At 43.5% G+C, this 8,071-nt stretch overlaps 1 long non-coding RNA gene across 1 annotated transcript; it reads right to left on the bottom strand.

Moving 5' to 3' along the window:
• Positions 1-273: 273 nt before the first annotated feature.
• Positions 274-7,385, bottom strand: LOC142590594 (uncharacterized). Its single transcript, XR_012830198.1, has 4 exons — positions 7,256-7,385; positions 3,819-4,994; positions 2,687-2,767; positions 274-371 (listed from the first exon to the last, which is right to left on the bottom strand). It is a non-coding gene; the product is annotated as an uncharacterized LOC142590594 (long non-coding RNA).
• Between the last annotated feature and the right edge of the window lie 686 nt (positions 7,386-8,071).

Raw genomic sequence — 8,071 nt, 5'->3', positions numbered from 1 at the left:
TGTACTGTGTTATAACACCTAACTTAGTCTTGCACTTGCTGCACAATAACACTGGCTCACAGTCATGGTGAAAAGCTTTTGTATGTTGAGCAAATGAGTTGTATCCACTACAAAAAAAGTCAGTGATAGCACACATGTTGCTCTACCAGGCCTGGTGTGGTTCCTTCTGACACTGCTGCTGATGCTGACGCGCTGCTGCTTGCCTCGTACACTGTTGCAGCTGCAGTAGACATGGCAGTCTCTGTATCTATTGCTGCCGTGTCACCTGTCATGGTAACTTCCAAGTGGTATCGGGCTCACTTCTGCAACAGAGATGTTTGCCCCTTGAGGGCTCTCATGATCAGGGCCAATAATTTCGTAGGCATTGTCTCCTGCATCGAAGAACCAATAAGAACAGCATGAATTAATAAACATAGCTCTAAAAAGTACTGACATCAAGACTTAACCACAAGCTTTGCACATAAGTGACCGGGCTTAATGAATAATACTTGCAGGAGGAGTCACACAATTGTTTGTGTATATTACAGTAAAGCCTCATCAGAACATATTCAAGAGGCACAGGAAACATGTCTCTCGAAACCAAAAATTTTGAGACACTGAGGAGCCAGACTAGATCACTTTATTATGCATCATCACTAAAGTATGTTTTGATATATCTGAAGGAATAAATGCTCAGGGTGGCTTAAAGGGCCCCAAACCACTTCTCGACATGTTTTGAACACTTCAAGTAAACACGCATATCGAAATCAGAATGCCGTCACGATCGACGAAGCCAAATGCCAGAGTGCGTAGCACTGCCGGAGCACCATTATATGAAGAAAATGACCCCGTGCGCCTCTCTGGACCTATCCTGCACCCCCCAGTTTGTCCTGACGTCACCAGGCTGTCTCTGATGATGTCACCAGTTTCCGGTGCTGTCGATTGGTCGAACGAAAGTGTACGACTGCCGGCAAGGCCTGCAAGCAAATACACACACTCCTTCTTCCTCGTCGCGTTGCGCGCGATGCCATTGTGGGCAGCCAATGGGGGCAAAGAACAGAAACGCCAACAGAAGGGTCTCCCTGTGAGGCTCTTCAACACGACTCATCATACAGTTCCGTTGTATTAGCGCCACCCCTCGCAGGACGACGGGCCAGCGCGGCAGCAACAGAGCTCGTTGGTGTTGGCCTGTCCCGTAACATTTGGAGGTGTACTAGGCAAGGAAAAGACGATACTGTCCATATGGCGTGTACCAGATGAAAGAGTAAAATGAGTGGGGACTACTTTTCGATAATCAAACACACGAAGCTCCACTATTATTGCACCGTTTCGAAAAATTCTCGTGGCTACCTGTTCATTGCCTTATTGTGTAGAACTGCAACACCGCAACTAAATTTCAACCTCGGTGGTTTAGGGGCCCTTTAAAGAAGACATTCGCAGCTTTTTAGTGACTGTAGATTGTGTTAGCTTCCTTCCCAACTTCTGGAATTTACACACTTCACTTTGCAAGCCTTGTTGCTCGCAGTACCTTTGAGGTGCTCTTAGACGCTCGTCAGCTTCAACTGCCGACACTTTCTGCCCTGCACTGTCCTCGTTGCCCTCCTTTTCTGATTCATGCTAAAAGAGACATGCGCGATTGACTTGTGTAAGGATTGCGTGATCTTTACGCCCTTCGGAGCACACAAGGTGCACAAAGTGAATGTGTCTGGGTTGTGTCCCTTCGAAGTAGTGAATACTTAAAAAGTCATCCTTAGTAACAAAGGTGTCTCTTGTATACAGTATTGTTAACGTGGCAAACATCGGAAAACCAACCAAACCATTTTCAGATGTCTCTTACAACCAAGTGCATCTTGTAATGAGATTCTACTGTACTGAATATTTTTCAACTATGGATCATCTGCATGTACATATAGTCACAAAGACATGTTGTGTGGAATGGCGAATCGGGAAACAGTTCGTACTCTTACTTTTTGTCCCTAACATAAGCAGCTGATAACAATATGATAAAAAAGCAGGCAATGAGGCTAAAATGGAACATAATCCTTCAGCTCTAAACAGTTTTTTGGGCCCATATTATTCCCTCATATGACATAGGGAAACAACTTGATTGCAGTAATGGCTGCATGTGATCTGAGTTGATTGAAACAAACTATACGTAAGGTTGTCCTGTATGTAATTTTGTCAGAGTGCTTTTTAGATGTCCTGCTGGTGATCCTGGCTGCGCGATGCTTCTCATGCTTTTTGGCACGATTCCTTTTTTTCCACTCCACTTTTTTTTCAGATTTTCTCCCCTTTCCCTTCCCCCTTGTGTAAAATAGCACACTTGAAGTATCAAATCTGTTGAACTAACGTGTGTATCAAACCTGTTAACATGTGTGCTTCTCTGTGGTCTGTGTTGTATTTTTGCGCTGCACAATTCAATTGAAGATGAAAGATGGAACGTCCCTGCCTTTAGTTTAATTGTGTGTGTGTGTGTATATATATGTCTCTCTCATGTTTTGAAATATATGTACATTCAGGAGTGCCTGCATGCCCTTCTCTCCTGCTCCAGTGATGAAAAGGAGAGCCTGTTTATGTACCATAGTAAAAAATTCAAAGGTTTTCGCTGTGCCCATTACATCTCTTATCATATGGATCTGTCACAATACAGAGTAGCAGTGGTCCATAATACTAGCCCATCCCAACATAATTATAAATTAACACATACCGACATGCTGCGAAACAGCTGTTGCAAAGCCGCTGGTGAAGGCAATTTCCGCAGCACTGCAGTGGTACAGCCGAGTTTCACCTGTATAGTGACAAATCCATATGCGTGTTAGCAACTCAGTAGTTGCTGATGGTTTCATAAGCTTTACACTACACAATAAAGTAATCTAGACAACTTTGTTGGAACAAATGCACATAATTAGGACACCACTTAAACACTAACACGATTAATTGCCCCCAATCTCTCACTCACTAAGGGATAATACTACTGAAACATCGGTGGAGAGCTCAGATGAACACAGCCCATAAAGGACAAGCGTTCTTTGAGGAAAACAGCTATAACAGCGGTTAGTTTTCTTGATCATTTTATGTGGTAGCTTTGATTTAAATGTCATGCAGTACTATAAAATACGAAGTGCCGCATTTCTAGCAGCAGAAGGCGTCGTCAGGCTCATGGTACAACAGATTTTTGCACTGTTTGTCAGTGAGCCGACACATACAAAGAAAACCGAATTCACACATACATATACAGTGTCAAGTGCACTTCTTCTGAAAACGCAGCCACCAGTACCAATGCTGCTTAAAGGACAGGTTATATAGAGTGCGAGACTGCATGGAACTACCACTTATGACTGTAAGTGTATGATCTGCTGATTGGAGAGGTAGTCACATTCTATTTCTAGTCTCATTTAGAAGCATTACTAACGGATGAATTAAAATCTATTCATAAGTCACGAATTTCATGCATCCACAGTTTGGCTAAATAACCTGTGAGAAAAAGACATGTTTACCTGGAATAGCAACCTTTTTTCCTGCTGCAAAACTTTCCTTCGAATTAATGAAATAACTTTACAGCGTCATAATGCGTTTCTCGCAACTACTTGCCGGCAGTGGCGAGTTAGTGTTTATATCCGACTCATTGGGCGACAATACTGCCAAACACAAATGCTTCACGAACACGAGAACACGTGCCTCGCGGAGAATAGCAACCATATATGCCTCTGTGAGACATGATCGCACCTTTGTGGTCAAAATGTACATTAGAACGACATCACCATCTCATTAAAAAAAAAGCATCCGTAGAAGGCAGCCGCCAACTGCATAATGTGAAATTGCAACTGATGTCCACTTACTGGTGGCCTGTGTTTGAGTCACTTTTGGCAGTTGACTGGGTGCTGAGAAATGCACGTCCTGGGTTGTGCCTGCAAAAAATACAGGGTTATGTCAAATGTTGAAAATATATATATGCCGGCATTTCATCAGTCGCAAAACAAACGAGTAAACTAATAAACAACTGTAATGTAAACAGAGTACACATCATAAGATAGGCTGTCAACTGTTAATGCATTACGCAAAAAACCTAATGCATAGGAAAGACTATATGGATACACACAAAGCTGACACACAATTTAATTCGCTCTAGGTTTTTCCGTGCAGTATATTCAAATTATTATGTCTCGTGGTTAGAGCAAAATTAGTGTAAATTACGAACTAAATTATCTACCCTGGAAACTTTTCAATATGCACCTGTGCGCGCTTCGAACGAGTAGCGTTGTAAAATTTACGTACATGGCATTTAACATAGTTGCTGAACACGGATTTCCTTTGCCCTGTGTCGTGTACAGTGACCTACATATATCTGCCCCCCCCCCCTTTTTTTATACTAGCCATACTGCGTGCCACTGCACCTATACGCACGTCAATAAACCTCACTACACAGAAATAAAAAAAGAGCCAATCACCCATGCCTGCATGTTGTAGTGGGCATAACCTAACCAAGCATGGGCTGTTGCTTTTTATAGTAAACACAGGCACCGTGCTCATTGCAAGTATGTATCATGTCGCTAAGCAAATATGCAATTTCATTGTACCCCTATTTTTTTTATCACATGGATATATCTGTTGAGAGGCAAGACAAAAAGCAGTCACTTCTCAGAACTAATCAGCTTTCTTAAAACACATTTTTAACTTTTCAATGACACTTGCTGCTATGTGTTTGTCTCCAGAGAGCATACTTGATTTGATTTTCCAATCGGAGACATTACATAAATATACCATGTTAAGATGGCTGCCTGGAGCACGTGAGAATTTTCATCTTGGTGTGACATACTGTATCTTGATTTTGTTTACATTTGGTCAAATGGTACACCCAATATACCCACATACTAGTTCTCTTGTCCAAATTGCATGCCAATGTATTTTGATTTTTTGACATTGGCTCCTCTGCACTACGTGAAGTCGCGCTGCACTGGCTCTTTCACATCCTCGTGTCCTTGCAGCTGCCTTCTTGCGTTATATAAAGCAGGTGCCTGAAAAATATCGTATGCAAAAGTCAACACAAGGGCATGGTGCAAAACAACATCAAGACAGTCAAGGCCATGGCAATAAAAGAAAGTCTTGGCTCTTAGTCTTCTTAGTGAAATGGATGCAAAACATACAAATGACTGCAACAGTCAACTGCTAAATTAACTTCAATTTTAGATTTACACAAAAAAGAAATAACGGACAGTTCATCCTCATTCGGCACGAATGTTCGAATACTCCTGCTAATGAATAGAATATTGGTCATTTTCAGACATCATAGGTCTGTCATGAGTCTGGTGTATCGCAAACACCACTTGTGATACATCCTAAGCACGTGCCCAGTGTGCCCCCCCCGCACCATCCCTGGTTGTGCCACTGCTGAAGCCATAATTTGAGGATTATAGCTGCAAACATGATGCTCAGTAGGGATGAAAATATTGTCCTTCAGTTCAATGGATATATGGATGTGCCTATAAAAAAGGGCAACAAGGCTTGTTATGGCAAGCTTACCCACATTTCAATACTAACAAGAAAGTTCACTGCTACCTGCATCTAAGCTTACTAAAAGGCATGAACTTATTTTCATGTATGAGGTGCGCAATGGAGTTCATTTTTTACAGACCCGACTTACTGCTGCAGTTTGAAATCTAGCATTTTAGATTCTTGAAGGCACGTAAAAGTTGCAGTTAAACCGCAGTTATTAGTTTATTACACCAACCTATTGTTCTGTGTACGACAGACTGGTAACACGGAATTAAAGCAACATTTTATTTTGATATTTTATTTTTCTACTAAATATATTCAAGCGATAAACACATTTTGATCTGCCATGCAATAGCAAAATGCACACATTACGCTTGTAACCCCCAGAGGAAGGCTGATTTAGCTATTCATATGACATATCTCTGACACGCCAACTCATATTAGCAAATGCAAAGGCATGTCCAAAACAATAAGCGTACGCAAAGCGCCCTTGCAATTGTAATTCCACACAGCAGCCGTTATATTCGATGCCGATGCATAACTAGCTGCTCCACATTGCACCGAGTTCGTAGACATAAGCATCCTTTCTGTTTCGCACCGTGCACGAAAACCGCAACAGGAGACAAAACCAGACCTACCTATAATCACACCATTTCCTTACATGAGCAAAAACAGTTCAGTCTTAGGGATAAACACTGTGAGAGCGATTTAGTGCGTGACGGCGACGAGCGACGGCTTCGAGCGACAAAACGGGCCGTCGCTTGAACAGATGGCTCGGTTCTGGAAATCTAGAAATCGTCGCCCAAAAGTGCTATGAGCGACTAGCCAATAGCGCGAAGCCGGAACTGGATGTACATCGCTCAAATACTACCGATTATCGCGCGGAACGAGCAAATGATTCAATTTTTATATGTGCAAGGATAAGAACCTACGGCAAGACCTCCGGAAATATTTTATGCTACTTTTTATAGTAAAATACATCAACGTAAATTACTAAAGCACGCGTCACGCGTGATTGCAGCCCTCATGCCGGCAACACCGGGGAGGCGTCGCTCAATATCGTCGCTCGCACGGAGTACTTGTAGGCGACGAGCGAACGCAACAGCCATCTCCATCGCGTCGCTTGTAGCTGCCGCGCGCAAGATTGCTTATATGGGGTTTATACTTTTTTCAACATAAAACATGGATTCCTCATGCGTTTTCAGTAAGTTCAAGATAACGCGCCCAACTGACCTCTTGCAGCATGCAGCTGAATGCCTGCGGCAAAGTTTCTAACTAGCACTGGTGCTGCACGTAACTTCAGTGGTCGCAGATTCCCCCTGCGCGAGACACCGTCAAGCGCGCGGTTTATTTATTAAAAAAAGCATGCTGCCAGCAAAATGACGCCTTCTGTTATGTGATTCCTTAGTTCAACAGCGTTCCGTACACAGTATACTGCCAAACTGAATAAATTCAAACACACAAAACGCACGCTAATCACGCTCCGCATAGGCTCGGAATCACAGGCTGGTGAGCGAACCATTTTAAGCGTCCTCTCCCCTGGCGTCTTATTGAACATACGATAGTTCTGGCAGCGTTTGCGATCTTTAAAGCTCTTACGGACAACGGCAAAGTGATAAAATCACATGCGGTTATCGCGACGACTGGCTTTTTCGATTGACATCGAGAGACACAGCGCGTATGCCTAGTCCTTTGTCAATCGCGTCGGCTAAGCGCAGCGACGACTTCCTGGCGATAGCATGACATATACGGACAATGTGCACCTAAGTTAGAATTCACTTACCGTGGAGGATTTGCTGTTATATCCAAGGCATGACGAACGACTGTCGTGTTTTCGTGGCGACGCGAGATGGCTGACCTTGGCTGGCCTTTGCTGCTGCTGTGCTGCTCGGCGGAGGGATCACCTTTCTCCGGTGCTGTGTTGTTCCGCGATCTTGAGCGCGCGCGCGCGCGGTGGAGCCACTCCGAGTGAAAAAGTAGAGCGCTCGCTACGCGTTCCTTTGAACTGCGGCGGCCTGTTCTCTTAGAAGCAAAACGAAGTGTTCTTTGCTCAGCGTGCATGAATGATACATTGCCATGTTCGGGGTCAGCCACCTACAGTTGAAGCAGAAGATTACGCTACGTTTTGTTTTCTATTGCCGCAAGAGTCTCTCTTTTCTATTGTCGCAAGAGTCTTTTCACTCTCTCTCTCTGAAGGGGAGAGTGAAAAGCACATTTCACTCTCTCGTTGGTGACAGAGTGAACAATGCATTTCACTCTCCTTGACATTTTGCGAGAGTAAAACGACGGTTTGAAGAGTGAACCGGCTGCTTCACTCCTGCGATACCCTTCCTAGTTTTTAGAGTGTATTTACCGCTTACTGGGCTCTCGGTCCTGTTTTCTGTTTGATGTCTATTGTTATTGCTGTTAAAGCTGCTGTGTGGTCATGAATGGTTTGATTCACTTAGTTTCAGGTGTCGAAACTGTTAACGCACCGTTATTTACCGTTAATCACACCGTTAACTGCTGATGCTTTGAACAGTTCGGCTGTGCAGGCAAAGCGGGGAAAATTGCGTTCCGTGTGCAACCTGATTAGACAATATCATATCGCTCTACAAGA

This window comes from Dermacentor variabilis, chromosome 8 (genome assembly GCF_050947875.1).
Source record: "Dermacentor variabilis isolate Ectoservices chromosome 8, ASM5094787v1, whole genome shotgun sequence".
Classification (NCBI taxonomy): Eukaryota; Metazoa; Arthropoda; class Arachnida; order Ixodida; family Ixodidae; genus Dermacentor; species Dermacentor variabilis.
This window is presented reverse-complemented; position numbering and strand designations above follow the sequence as displayed.